Source organism: Miniopterus schreibersii (assembly GCF_964146895.1).
Source record: "Miniopterus schreibersii genome assembly, chromosome: 1".
NCBI lineage: Eukaryota > Metazoa > Chordata > Mammalia > Chiroptera > Miniopteridae > Miniopterus > Miniopterus schreibersii.
The window spans coordinates 123,193,199-123,209,337 of record NC_138101.1 but is presented as its reverse complement, the minus strand read 5'-3'; positions in this window follow the sequence as shown (position 1 = coordinate 123,209,337).

Below are 16,139 nucleotides of genomic sequence, written 5' to 3'. Positions count from 1 at the left end.
TCAGTGCAAGAATTTTCCTGCACTGAGCTCTAAAGAAAAAAAGAAGAAAGGCAAAGGACGCCAAGAATGAAAAGGCATTTGATGTGAGGTGAAGAGGGAGGATTAGGGGGAGGGGAGGGGAGTAAAAGCGGTTCTAAGGGAAGCAAAGGAAGGAAGAAGGAAGTAGGAATATGTGTGACTTAATTTAAGTCTCAGACTCCCAGAGCTTCCAATAATTTTCTTTTGCCACAATGCTATAAAGAACATCCTTATACATAGGGCTTTGTGCATATTTGAAAAGTACTGAGAGGAATGCAACAACGAGGACTTTCCTACCTACTTTTTGTAATTCTGTAATGTTGGAATTTCATGTAATCAAAATGGAATTGATTTTATAGTCAGAAAAACATTAATTCAGGAACATTAAATTTTTAAAATAACTCTTGAAACTGTGACTATTCTCAAAGAGAAGAAAATAGAAATATCAGCCTGTCGGCTTAGCAATGTAATAACAAGTTGTAACTATTAAACTGTTTTCAGTTCATTTAGGAATCTTTACTTCAGCTCTCAGGAAGATTTTGGTCCCTCTAAGCATATCTACTTTCAAAAAAGTGCGTAATCACCTTCAGTTCTAAGAGACTGTTGCTTGCCTCCTCAAGCAAGGACAAAACCATTTTTTCCCCAACTGGTGGAAAAATTGTATTTAAATTATTTTTCCAGTCCCATAGAAAACTACATGATTGGAAACTGTTCTTAAAAGTGAAATGGGCTCACAGAAAGTAGATTCGCATTGCCTGAGGTCAGGGGTGAGGGAAGGGACCAACTGCAAAGGGGTACATGGGAACAATTGGGGTGATGTTTTATATTGGGGGTCGAGGTTACATGACTGTATACATCTGTCAAAATCTGAACCTCAATAAAGCTACTTTAAGTAGTTTTAAAAATAAAGTGAGCTAGTGCTTTCCTTGGTGACCATTTACAAGAATATTCCAATTCTGTTAAGGATTCTCTTTTCAAATGTCCTAGGACTAGTACCAAGAGTTGTTTCAGATTGAAAAGCTAAAAGGATCTGATGTACTTAAATGCCATTTTTATCTATTCGAAGCTAGCATAAAAGAAGAAAATAAATGCACTTTTTAAATTAAAGATTTTTATTTAGTAATTCTTTTCTCCTTTAATTTCCCTTTGGGGGTATCCTCATTCTGGTATTGGTATTTGGATTAGGACAAATTATCTACCCATTCATTAAAAGTTTCTCTCATATAAAGGAATTCAATTTTTTTGATTGGTGCTAGACTCACAGACAGACAGAAATAAGCTGCCATTCTTCCATTTGATAGCCAGACGCTGCCAGTTGTAGCCAGGGCAGTCATGCTGTTAAATTAGGTCTAATGAAGGAGTAATTGCTTTAGATATAGTGAACCATTTCAAAGAAAACAAGGATTCTAATTGATTTGCAATTTGTTTGGCACATTGCATTGTCTGCGGCTATTGATGAGTCTTCTGGATTTCACACTGCATGTGTTTCCCTTTATTAAGGGAATAGCAGGTTACTGATTACTTTCTTTCTGGGTTTAATGTAGCGGTTAATGTCTACTTTGTTCTTGTGTCATGTCACAGGCAAGGAAGGAATAATAGGCAAGTGGGTGGCCCTTTGCTAAGCAACTTCCCTGCTGCTCCAAGCTGTGTGCTCCCAAACAGGCTGAAAAGCAGTTCAAGAGAGAGGGTTAGAATAGCAGGACTCACAAGTTACGGCCTGAGTCAGGCCAGACCCGGCTCGCAACTTGGCTTTCCCCGCCCAGTCAAAGCATAGCATGGGACGAAGCAGCTGGTGGCAGATTTGTGCTTGTGTCATTTGATTATTCGTAGACAGGATATGAATCTACGCCCATTGTTTTGTTTAATAGGTATGCATACTAAATGTGTGCAGAAAAAGAATATTTGAGGTTGAGGCCTTTTGGTTCATTTAACCCTTTGGAAAGTGACATTTTGCTGGCACCTGGGAAGCACTTGTTGCTGAGGTGTCGATATGATCATCAAAATGGCTCTTATGTTTATACCAACTGCAGGGGAGGGAGAAAAAGTTCTCAGGGTTGCAGTCATTTCATTGCCCTCAAAGCACAGCAGGAATTATTAGCTTACCCTGGCGCCCCTTTGTTTTCCTAGGGCTGTGCTCCTTCAGCAGATACTCATTTAAGGCGAATCCACCGCTTTCTGAAATGTGTTTTGCAATGGTGCACAGAACAGGCACTCACTTAGCGGATCTAATCCTTTCACAGCTCAGCTTGTTAATGTAGCAAACTGCCGAAAATGGGAAATGGATTCTTTAATGAGACCAGTCCCTTCGTGGCTTTATTCTCTCAGTCCACCCCCAGGCATTCATTCAAGTGCCCCCCTTCCTGCTCCAAGCCAGGATCAGGCACCCCCACTTCCCACCCAGCAAGAAACCCATTTTCCAGCATGCAGCCCCCCATCTCTAGGCCCCTTGCCTCCCCATGACCTTCCCAGAGCCCTTGGTAGCTCACAAGCAACAAAGGGGTGTGGGCAGTAAAAGGTTCCTTTTTCTCTGCATCAGTCACCTCCTTCCTCAACTGGAGCCCATCCTTCCAGTTCTGAACCTCACCAACAAGGCTGTAGAGAGGAGTTGCATCCAAAGTAGCAAGTGCCCAGGGATTGAATCAAAACTTATCAATTAAACACAATTTTGCTGTACTACTCAACATATTTTTATATTTAATAGTTTATTTTTTTTAAATATATCTTTATTGATTTCAGAGAGAGGAAAGGAGAGAGAGAGAGAGACAGAAACATCAATGATGAGAGGGCTGTCATTGATCGGCTGCCTTCTGCACGCCCCAGACTGGGGATAGAGCTCGCAACCTGGGCATGTGCCCTGACCGGGATTCGAACCATGGTCTCCTGAATCCTAAGTCGATGCTCAACCGCTGAGTCGATGCTCATGCCCTGCTGGGTTTTAATAGTTTATTTAATGTAGTTTTGTGCATATTGGATTTATAGTGACCCTAATTGAGTTTGAAAATGGAGCCAAGCAGGGAAGGTAAACTTGGGCTCTGGTCATAATTCTTTTTCTTTTGCTATTTTTACTCCTGTGGGTCTTCCTAAAGCCTCTGTACTTCTCCAGAAATCACACTCCCCTGAAAAAAAGTCTAAGCAGGTAAAATTCAGGTAACTGGAAAATGAAAGGCAACTTGGAAGTCACTTCAGGGCAGTTAGTCTGCAGTCTGAACAATGTATTTAGAGGAGAAAATGAGGGTTGTCCTGCCTATTTTGCCTTGGAGATGGTTGACCTAGGAAAGTAAGTTATACATGCACAAGCTCAGGTCATCCTTTAGTCCAGTTCTTCAGTCGTTCTTGTGTGTGACATGGAATCCTTTGCAATCTGATGAATCCTGTAGACGTCTCCTCAGAATGTTTTTAAGTGTATAAAATACCCAGGATGACAAAGAAAACATGTTCTATTAAAATAAAGTTATCAAAATATTTTTAAAAATGAATTTCTATATAACAATTTCTTTATTGTTTATTATTAATAAATGTATTGATTTAAATAATAAGGTCTATGGATACATCTAGCAACTCCTACAATTTTGAAGTAATAATGAGTAATTAAGATTTTAATATCTGTAATAACTTTAATGTGTTATAAAAAAAATCTGTGATTTCTCTTGATGACACAATTGCAGGTACTAATAGTTATTGTTTTTATTGCCTGCACCTATAATTGAAAAGGACTATAAAAATAAAGATGTATTTTTTCCATCCAAATTCATGGACCCCCTAAATTCTATCTGTAAACTCACAGGACCCCTGCCTGCTGCAGTCATAGCCTCTTCCAATGCTCCGGCAGCCTGTCATTGTAGCTCTAAAAGAGAGGAGAAATGAGTATGTGGAGGTGCCCAATTGGTGGTGCCCTGGATTTGAACCCACCACACATATGACTACTAAATTTCATGGAGTATGGATGTCCCCCATGCCTTCTGAAACGTTTGTTCCTCCCAGTGTCTCCCCATCTATAAAACTCGTGTCTACATAGGTGAAGGTCATATACCATAGATACATGCCGACAAGAGACCTGGCAAAAACAAACTAGAACAAACCCATAAATTGTGCCTCTTTGCATTATATGAGTGAGTCTGATTGTAAGACATACGATTCAATAAATAAAATCTTTCTGGGGGTTGGCAAAATGTAAAAGTAACAAAGTAAAGATATTATCAAGGAAAACTTTGCTCACAGTTAACTAGGGCTGCCAGATTTGTAAATAAAAATACAACTACTGCTTGAACGTACTTAGACTAAAAAATATTTCTTGTTTTTCTGAAATTCAGGTTTAACTGGTGGTTCTGTATTTTATCTGGAAATCCTGCACTAACGTATTGTATAAGAAAGGCAAGTAAATCCAAGTGTAGGTTGTTATGAAGTGATGTCAGAGAACTTTTGTTTTACTGGTCAAACAATTTGAACTAAACAAGTTTTTGGTGATTTGTTTTAAGATCAAAGGGGATTTCCAGGATTGAAAAAGGGAGTAAAGAGGTGAGGAGTTAAGAAACAGGAAAAATGAGACGAGTCAGAACACAGGAGAGAGGGGAGCTGGAGACAAACACAGAACGTTATCCTGGATGAGAATCCAGGGCTAATCGGCTTTTGGCGGGGTTGATCTCAGTGACTTATTCCTCCCTCTGGACCAGCACTCTGCTTGGACTCTTCAAATGGTGAAGACAATGTTACTTGGGCTTCCCCTTAAACCTCACAAGACATAAAGGAACTAAGGGCCAGGGACATTAAGCAGCGTGTGGAAAGCTGCGGAGCTGGGCTTCACACCCAGGGCTGACGCGCCCAGGACTTCATGCTCGCCCCAGGACCCGCGGCCTGTCTAGCAGCTCAGCTCCTGGGCTGAGTTCTCCCTGCTCCTTCGGCTGCCACCTCTCCTGTTTACTGCAGAGAATTAAACTCTAGGGCCCACAGATTTGCGTTGCATCTCAGAAACTATGAAGGCCGCACACTCCAGGGGCCTTGCCCTTGTCCAAGGGAGAGCAAGCAAATGAACCAGCTGGAGAGCTCACTTCCTGGGAAGGAAAAGACAAGCCCGACTGGCTTCTTTATTCACAAGCGCAGCAACAGGCAAAGCCCCCCTATGACAGCCCAGCCCAGCCTTTCCTTTACTCCTGAGTCACGGGACTTTAGACTTGGAGCTTTCAAACTGAGGAGGGCAGGTTCAGATCCCAACAGCACCTGTGGACCTGTGTGCTCTGACGTGGCTCATCTGTCCCATGCTGGCACTACATGGCACTACAGGTCCGGGGTAGCATGTTCTAGAGGTCCCAAGATGAAGAGCCCTCACAGCAAGGGTGTTATTGTATTCATTCTTTTTATGCCCCAGAGCATAAAAAAGGTAACCACAAGTGAACTTCAGACACTCTTTGGAAGTCCAGACTTGCTATAAATCACTTGAGATGGCAATGTTGTGTCAGCCCAGCCAGGGCCCCGCCATCCTCTCCAGAAAGTGCGCCTGTGTTTAAAGCTACTCCAAGAAAAACCTTCCCTGAGTCATGTCTCAACCGCCAGACCGCCTCTAAATCCGGGATCCCGCCACCTCAAGTCGATGTTCAGATATTTCTCCCCTTATACACGTATTTTATCTTGCTTTATCACAAGTGGTGTCACTAGGTTATTTGTATTTTGAAGTCTATTGAAAAGAGGACATTTAATTTTAGTTTAAAAATATAGAAATTACTCCCATGTATGAAAAGCACTGCTTTAAAATAGTTCACTTCTTGCCGTCACAGCAGTAGCCCCTGGTAAGCACTTCTAAATTGCTCCACTTTGCTATTGTCTGAGGTCCTTGATAAGCATTCTGCATTTTAAGCTTTATCTATTTCTCATCATTAAAAAGCTCATTAGTTACTCAGTGTATTGGTACTTTCTTTCCAGTTCATAAATTTAGAGTGTAAACGTGTGTCCTATAACTGGTGCCACTCATTAAATCATACAAAACACTAGTGTGGAGACATTTAATGGTAAGAGTTAAAATTAGATTTCTATATTTAAGAGTCTTAATAAAATATCCTGAATTCCTAAACATTTTAAAGAGAGACGTAAAATCAATAGCATTTTATTGTGTAACAAGACTCTGCTTCTCACTGAGCTATGGCAAAGCTCAGGTTAGATAGCATGTGGTCGACACTGCCCATATGGTACTGATGAAGATGTAAAGAGTTAGTGCATACAAGCCTACATTTTGGATACCAGCGTCTTCTTTTCCTGATCTAATGTAAGTAGTATTTCCTGTTTCCATGGTGGTCAAGCTTTGCAATGATGTCCCTTCTAAAATGGTTTAATTGTGAAGCTAATGTGTCTCAATTTGAACCAACGGTTCTTGAGCACTGTACAATCTGTATACTAGAAGAAGCCCCAAAGTCACAGACTAATAATCTATGGGTCAGACAGGAACCCAGTGACCTCGTTGACCTTGATTCCACATCCAGTAACCTCAAGATGTGTAGAACCTTCCCTAAGACTATGGCACAGTGCTGGATATCTTGTTCTGACAGTAGTGGTTGGAAGGAAGAAAGAAAGTGTCAAAGAGCGTGTTGGAAAAGTGGAATCCATAAACAAGACATTGTTCTGTCGTCCAACATAAGCGAGGAGCAAATGCAGCTTTACCAATCTATGTTCTAAATGCAAGCAGAGGAAACTAAGCTCCCATAAAAACTGGGGCTGACGCCAACTGAAAAAGAATGAAAAGAGCATGCATTTCTGAGGGTCCCTAGAAAACACACACACACACACACACACGCACTCGTCCTCTGTGTTTTTATTCTTTCTACTTGATATTTTGCCCTGGACTGGATGTCATTGATCTGAATGGACCTACAACACATTTACACTGCCATCTTCCCTAAAGTGACCTACCCAACTGCCAATGCCAGGCTGTATTCTAATAGTGAACTCTCTTGGTGCAGAGGGGTGAGATAAGGGGCTGGCAGGATGATCACAGAGCAGCTTGGAGTAGGGGCAAAGGTGGGAGTGGCTCTGACTGTATACCTGGGGGGCACAGCATTCCCCAACAAAATGCTCTAGGCTCAGTATAACGATTCTTATGCTGAACAACTTAAGGAATTACGCTTTCTGTTCTATGCTGCACTTGATAGGTAGGTTAGTTATGTAATTTTAGCATGAGTAAACTTGACTCTTTATTGCTCCATTTACAAAAACTATCTAGAATGAAGATAGTAGTCCCATCCTTGGCTGCTTAGCTCCCTGGCCTTTCATTTCCTTTGTAGTGACTTTTGACATTTTCCTTCTCCTTCACAATCCCTGGCCACAAGAGTCTTTGGTTTAATCATTTTTGAAGCCTGTCTTTGAGAATCTTCTATGATGACCATAACTTGGGGTTACATGGCCCTTTGCCCCATAAGATACCAGCCTCTCCCTCTCCCCTGCCACTCCCCCATGCCCACTTCACCACCTTCCACGTCTACACCCCCAACAACTCCTCATTTCCCCCCACCCTCATATTTTTTAATTTATTTTTAAAATATATCTTTATTGATTTCAGAGAGAGGAAGGGAGAGGGAGAGAGAGAGAGAAACATCAATGATGAGAGAGAGTCATTGATCAGCTGCCTCCTGCATGCCCCCAGCTAGAGATTGAACCCACAACCCAGGCATGTGCCCTGATCCAGAATCGAACCACAATTTCCTGGATCCTAGGTTGATGCTCAACTACTGAGCTATGCCCAGCCAGGCCCCACCCCCATATTGTGAACATCCAGCCCAAAGAGACCAACCACAGAGAACAATTGAGGAATCCTAGTTTCTATTCCCAACTCTACCAGGCCTGCCACTGGGAACCGAAACTATTTTCCAACACAGTGCGCCTTGGCACCTATAAATAATACATACATACATACATACATACATAAAAATGCTGACCTGAATACTAATACTGGTAAGAGGCCAGCAGTGAAGAAACAGTGCCGGGTCATGGATGCAGAAAGAAGGATGTGTGCGTGCTCTAAGCCAGTGCAGTTAGTCTGTGTAAACACATTTGCTCTCATGTGAGATAAGGAAAATCCTCTGCTGAGATGGCTTCTTGCTGGCACACATTTTTCCTTAAATGTACTGCTTTATTGCCATCATTCTGATTACCTTGCCTCACCACTGGAGAAGTTTCACCTTTCCCAAACTTTATCCCCACACCCTGGCCAGCCTCTTGAGTTGAAGCAAACACCTTGAGATTTTAACAGAGCATTTTTAAGCTTTGGCTCCATGCTTCCCAAAATATCCCTCAGTCCACTGTTTTTCAAGAGCCTTGGTTTGTGTAGATGGCTCACTTTACACAATAGATATGCTGCTGGGAGTGGACAATACATTTTTTGTGCACAATTTTGTTTTAAATAGTATATAAGAAGAGTCACTATATCAACAACTCATTTGATGAATTTTTTTGTAAAGCGAAGAATCTAACACATTGCCATTTTGAGTAGATTTTCATAAGACAAGGCACACCTCAGTACCCCCATGTCTTTTGCTACTTGGCAAGGAACATCTGAGACTCTGAGATCTCACCTTAGCTAAACTCAGTAGTGATTCCCTCTCTGGGTGGCTCCTGTCCCCCTAACTCTCCTAAGCAGACTCTGCTCATTTCAGTTTCTTCCCACTTAAACAAACAGAATATGTTGCTATGTTTTACCACCCAAGTCTGGCCCCAACCTCTGCCATCGCCCACCTCCCTGACCTCTCCTGCTAACTAGGCCCTGCTCAGCCTCTGCAGCCAGTCCTAAGGCCAGTTCCCTGGCTTATCCTAACGTCTGCTGAAGTCCTTCTGAGCCCTGACATTTAACTCAGACTGATGCATGGGCAAGGTCTCAGCACTTCTCAGGAACTCAGTGCTTTGCCTCCCCCATTCCTGCATTTTAGAAGCCAGAACTGCAGTGGGCTGTGTTTCTTTGTGTACCTCAGAGTTTCTATGGACAGTGATCCATGTCGCTCATTCGCACAGTAAGCCCAACACTGTAATAAAGCACGGCACACACGATAATAGCTCTTAACCAGGCCAAGCAGGTACTCTAAAAGGCGGAGCTCTTACCAAGAGGGTGAGGAGGCCCTGCGTACCCAGAAGCCTGGGAGCAACAGGACAAAGCATGGCCTATACTGGCTCCATGCGTGAGTTAAGAAACCCAGCGTGAGAGGGAGGTATTATCTATAGAAACCATGGAAATTCACTGCCCCTTGTCCCGGTCCCCACCACTCCTAAATAATCCCATTCCCTGACATTAAATGGGCAATGACTCACAACTGTACAGAAGCACATACTTGCCGTGTGTGTATTCTTCGTTGGCCTGTGTGATAAGCAAAATAATGGCCCTCCAAAGATGTCCATGTCCTAATCCCTGAAACCTGTAAATATGTCACCTCACCTGGCAAAGGAGGTGTTGAAGATGTGATTAAATTAAGGACCTGGAGATAGAGAGATCACTCTGGATTATCCAGGTGGGCCCAATGGATAACATATGTCCTTAAATTGAAAAATATTCCCCAGCTGTGATTAGAGGGAGCCATGACTACAGAAGAACAATGGGGGAGATGCAACTTGCTATCTTTGAAGGGGCCATGAGCCAGGGAATGTGGGCAGCCTCTAGAAGCTGGAAAAGGCAAGGAAACAGAGCCTCCTGAAAAAAATGAAGCCCTGAAGACACCTGGATTTTAGCCCAATGAGACACAGTTTGGATTTCTGACTCTAAGACTCTATGATATAACATTTGTATTGTATATACCACTCTATTTTTGGTAACTTCATAAGAAGTTGGCAGTCATAGGAAAACAGTTTGGAATAGCAGTTAGCTTAATTTGTTGCTGAAATTTAACTTACATGAATGCTTTAAAAGCTTCCATTGCACTTCTCTCCCAGAGGGTATCTGGAAACAAATCACCCCCTTGCCTTTTAATTTTTTGTTTCTTTCACATGTAGGCTGACGCTTATTCAGGGTTATTCCACTGAAAAGGCTGCAGCAAAAAATTATCTCAGCATATAGCTCCAGACAAGAACAATCCACACAAAATGCTACATTTCCTCCCTCGATAAGGGGGTGGAGGGCGTCGTACAGGGGCAGCGAATGCATTAACCAAAGACACACTCCAGGCAAGAAGAATGAAAAGATGTTTTGACCAGCTTGACTGAGGTGCTTCATCCCTGGAGTTGTTCCCTGAGTCTAAAGTGCTGCTGACTGGGCAGTTTCCCTTCTAAGAGCATCAGGATGCACTACCCTGGGGAAGGCCCCGGGGGAGAAGACAATTGCCAAAAAGGAATCATTGCTCTCACCCACCACTCCCCTCCCCAACAATGAAAAGTTAAGAAAACAACCAAATGTGTGCCTCAGAAAAATGCCTAGTCAAGCAGTTGTCTCACCCCTGCCTGTTGAACATTTGGGTCACCCAATGCAAATGTTAAAGCTGTGTTCAAACCAGAAAAAATAAAAATAATAAGCTGTCAGAATAATTACTAAGAACATGCAAGGATTATACAAAGTAAACTGCAGCCTGCAAAAAAGAGAATTGCATGTTAGCTAATTGTTAATTTTAGCAATCGCAGTGGCTAATTACCACGGCACACATTGACTATTAGCTAGATGCCCCAGCACCTGCTTTCTCCAATGAACAGATCTCTTCATCGCCAGCACAGGAGCAAAATGTGTAATTATTGGCCATCATTGGGGCGATTTTTCAGTGATTCTTTTGTGCGATGTGAATAAAGCATAATGACATATTTTATTAGAGGGCAAATAGCTGTTTGTTAATGGAAATGATGTGAAATCCAAAAAACTAGAAGCTAGGAGCATGTTTTCGGTATCAGCGTGAATTCAAATGTATTTTCTTTTAACTCTTTATAAAAGGAGCATAGAAATCAAATCTAAACTGAGCATAATATATTTAATGATATGTACAAACACAGCATTGATTAATTACCTCAAATGCTTTCAGTGGAACACCATTTATTTTGTTTCAGTCATGTGTTAAATTTTAGTATTTCATATTTAAATTCTTATTTTTTTGGTCCAAGAGTCTTGGTGAGGCTGGCCTGCGTCACACCTCATCTCCTGGAGAACTCTTTTCTTACTGGGATTTGTGGCACTTGCCAGCTTTGTTGCTTTGAGAGCTACGCACACCAGCATGTCCCTGAAGAGACGGGCATGAATTAGGTTATCAACACCCAACTGTCAGCCACTGGATGGATTGTACATTGTAAATAAAGTGCCCTGAGGACAAGCCTGGAACTCTTTCAGGCTTGGAAGTGACAAGTGTCAGACATGGAAGTGTCTATTCTCTTCCATGACAAAATTAATCTACCTGTACTACAGGAAGCTATCAAAGAATAAAAGCAATGTCTATCTTTATCTAAGGCATATAAATGATCATATATGAATATATGTATGTGTGTGTGCTTGGGTGTATTTATCTGTTGGAAAACAGTACTGCCATTGGCAATGATGCAACATAAGAAATAGAGTCTTTTCTTTCAGTTTGGTCTCTGACAAAGTTCTCAAACCTCTCTCTGTCTCCATTCTTGTCCCCCAATCTCTGTATTTTTATAATGGGGATAATAGTTCTAAATATGGTGTTGTGGAACTGGAGTCCAAAATCCTCTGAAACTTTCAAATGAAAAAGAACATTTGAGAGTGGATTAATGAAGAATTAATACTAACATGATCAACGTATCCCTGTTGTTTGATCAAGCTCTGGGGGGAAAAAAGCTGGTTTGAAGAGTGTTTAATTTCACCACATATTTATGCCTTATTTGTATTTCTAACTCTGAACACTCTGTGCTGAATTCTTCCTAAACCACGCACAACACAAGAAAATGTGCCTCTTGTTCTCGACAGGAAAGATTAAAGGGCTGCGCTTGAGATGTGTGTTTGCTGAGCTTTCGTCACTCCGTTCCACTCTTAGGTTTGGTTATGAAAGTTGTGTATTTTCCAAGGTCATTGGAAGGCAACCCACCTCTGTTTTCTGAGTGTGGAGAACTCGCTGCTAATCGCCAGGCTCATTGTTTTAATACCCTGTTTACAAACAGGGAGACGCTCCTTTGAATGGGCACTTCCCTTTCTTACCACAGGCTCCCACTATTTTCAGATGTAGAGAAGTTCAGTATTCAGGTTCACTGTTTGACCCATTAAACTGGTATTGAGGTATAATTTGTGTGTTTTCCCAGTACCGTTGCACATAGAATGGGGTTCATTTCCACACGTTTGAATAAATTTATCCAGTTCAGTGAACCTGTTGTGAAGCTCAGCAAAACTCAGTAGGTGGCTTTAAAGTCCTGTAATTAGCCCATTACAGAAAATCTGTACTTTGGATTTTTACACATTGGTTAATAAGCATAACATGCTTCATATATAAATAACATTACATTAAATGATGCAATATAAAGGAATTAAAGGCCAATGGAGTTAAATAAAATACTTGAAAGAGACCTCAAATTAGCATGTTTAATTCCAACTCAGTGCACAGGAAAAGCCTCCTGCTCTTACTGTACCAGTTCCGCTCGCCTGCGGCAACCTGGGCCCTGCACCAGCGCTCGGGCTCCCCACTCATACATCCCACCTGTCTGCTATCTGCTCTGAGACGCTCCACATGGGCTTACCTTATCTCCTTTCATTCTCATCATGGGCAAGGAGATGAGTTGAAGAGGAAGGAAAAAAGAAGAAAACAAAATAAAAAGAGACTTCTACCCAGCTGTGACTTTCTGGGGTGATGTTTGCGTGAGTGCTCCCTCCCTGACTCACGGGGATAGAGGGGACCTGGCTCTTCCTGACTCTTCACCTGCTTTTATCACTCAAGACTGTTTGGCAGTCATTTCAGAATGAAGTGCTGTGTGAATGTCACATATACAAGAACTTACCTTTAGAGTTTTACTCATTTTAGTAGAAATTTTACTGTTGAACAACCCTGTGCAATATTGCCTTACTCTGGCCTATTTGAAAAGTTTTTTCACCTCTCTATGGAAAGACCTTATATTTCCATTTAAATGGCCCCCAAATATAGTGTAACAGTAACATCAACCTGCTCATGAGGATCCAAGTACAAGTTCAACACATAGATGAAGTCTCACTGTAGTTACATAACCGGTAACAGAAAACAGCTGAGCTACAACTCACCCTAGAATGCAAGCTCCATGAAGCCAGGAGCCCTGGCAGTCTTGTTTTCCTTTGTGTCTCCTCACCCAGCACAGTCCATTCATTCATTTATTCATCAATTATTTATTGAGTAGCTCCTGCATGCCATCACTGCAACAAGTTTTGGAGATATAATGGTAAATAAAAGAAACCCCAAATAAAAGAAACTGCCAATTGGCCAAAAATCAACATTGCCAAACTAATTTATCAAATGATTAATTGACTGAATCACTAATTTGTCAAATTTACCAAATGTAATTATTTACCAAAAACATGTTTCTTTTAACTATTTATAATTTGCAACAATTTGTATAGGATGGTTTTAGTTGATCAATTTTCATTTGCCTTTCATAGCAGTATTTTGAAGAATTTTAATTTGTCAAAGCTAAATGTAGTTTAATCTTCTTATGGAAATATTTTACCCAAAGTTTTAGTTTTTTTCCTTAGAAATATTCAGTCTTATGCAGATTTTTAAAAAGTCATTTACAGTTTTGTTAACTATTTAGAACTTAAAGATTGTTTATACCAACTTTCCAAGATGCATATTAGCCTTAGTATACGATGTTGTTGCTTCATTATTTCCTAGTTTATTTCTTATTTTAGCTATTTTTTAACATTTTTAGAATTTTTAACCAATTTTTAAATCCTTTTTTGCAAATTTTAGTTTCATGATAACATATAACATGAAGTTTAATGATTCACTTAATTATGCCAATCTCTTCTGAACCTCCTAACTTACTTCATGCATCTTTGAGCATATTTGCCCTTTCATTTCAAGTCACTTGGTGCATACAACTAGGTAAAAACATCTTAACTTATCTTAGCTAGAAAAAAAATGAAAAATTGAGCATTTCATCTTTGACTACTTCTAAATTCAGTCATTTTCTATTTTTTCAAATTATAAACATATTAACATTTATTTTATAATTTCTTGCCAGCATGGTGGACTTAATTTTTGTTTCTAGTAATTAAATTTTTAAATGTTAGCATTACGCATGGGATGAGATTATTTCAATTGGCTTAGAATTGCCCCCAATCTTTCTGAAGGTCTTTTAGAATTTTTCTCTTCCATTCTTTCACTGATGCCTCCAATGGCATGTCAGCCTTGATTTTTATATGACTAGCAATTAGTGTCTAAAATCTCTGCAGTTCATATTGATTTAGTTGCTCTAAATCTCTCTTTAGCAATTTCATACTTAAGGGAATAAATGTTAGAATTAGGGTACTAGTCATAAGTAAAGTTTTGGTTACTGATTATTAAATACCTTTTCCCAAACCTTAAATATATACTCTAAAAGGCTAAACCATTCTATAACCCTTAGCTATTAACAACAGAACATTCCTTAAAATGCTATTATAAATACAAAATTGAAACCAATCAATTACACCTTTACAGAAATCATAAAAATTGTTAAAACATTCTATCCAATAAAATTTGCTGTATAATTTATAAACAGAAAAATATTCCACTCTGTTAGACTAGTACATTGTAAATGTGACAAAGTGTCATTCACAAAACTAGATTTCATAAAATTATTTTTATAAGGGACTCAGAGTTAAAAACAAAACAAAACACAGTCCCTGCCCCCGTGGAGCTCATTAATGAGGGAGACAGGTGTAAATCTAGGAATCCTGTTTCACAGGTTAATGAGGCATGAGGGCATATCTGGGGGAACTGAATTCCTTGGGAGGCCAGGTATGGAAAAGAAAAGTTAACCAGGCAAAGTTGGGGGACGGTGGCCTTGCAGGAAGAGGGAAAAGCATGCGCAGGGCCCAGGGCCTAAAGCAGATACCTGAGGCCTCTACAGCTGTCAAATGAATGAATGACTTGTTGTAAGAAATTTTTCAGATCCTCTGAGCCCTCTCTCAGAAGGTCTTCCTTGAAGCTGAGGGGTCCTTCTGCCTGCCTCCTGCAGGGTGTGCCTGGAAGCCTGCCCAGTGAGACCAGTAGGGAGCACGTTGGTGCACCCTCTCCCCCGCACACAGGGCAAGTTTCTCCCTTAGTCCTGTCTCAAGTTGTCCTAGAATCAGGTGTTGAAGGAGTACAGGACACTTTTGGCAATAGCTTCAGACATTGTTAGCCATCTCCAGCTCTCCACAGATGAGAATTCCTGGAGAATATTGTTAGTAAACTTCACCCTAAATAACCCCACAGAACACCAGCTCTCTCTGCACTTGCCTAACTCCAGGCTGGTTTTCTCAGAATTGACTTCTCGACTGAGGGATGTGAGAATCTCTCTGGGCGTGGGCTGAAAGGCAGAGCCCAGGAACTCACCCAAACCCACAGATGGAGAACTTTAGGAGAGAGGATCTCAGTACATGCATTTCAACAGCCCCTCTCGGATTAATTTACACCCCAAATTTGAGAACTGCCGGTATAAGTGCTGAATAAAACTTGAAGAGAATATCATGATGGGGTTTATCAAATGAAGTTTTACCTGTTTGAGTAAATTGTTTAGTTTTACTCTCTCCCTCATGTTGAAAATGTATGTCAGGGTGGGAGACATTGCCATTCTTTCTCTCCCAACACCAGGCAGTAAGCTTCTCCAGGAGCCGGGTTCTGGGCTCCTTGCATCAGTGTGGATTCACCTTGCACACCCGGGCATTGGGGTGCCCTGGGTCTCAGGTCCACAGCCACAGCTCCCAGGTGGGCTGGCCCTTTCCGCCCTGGCCCCCTCCCTGGTGCAAGGTCATTTCTTTGCTTAGCTGTGTGAAAGTGCCCTCCCTCCATAGTGAGAGAGATGCCTGTGCCTTCTCTCTGCCTCCTTCCATTCCCGAACTGCCTCTCCCCACACAGCCCACACCACAGAGAATTAGGAGGAATGGGATCTTTGGTCAATTATTTTTTTTGAAATGGTGCTTTTTGCCAGACGACCGTGTATCATTGCCCACAGCCCCTGGAGTTCGGTTTGCTCTAAGTAAGCAGCTCCCATCAAGGTGCACAGACACCCCCTCAGGCACATTA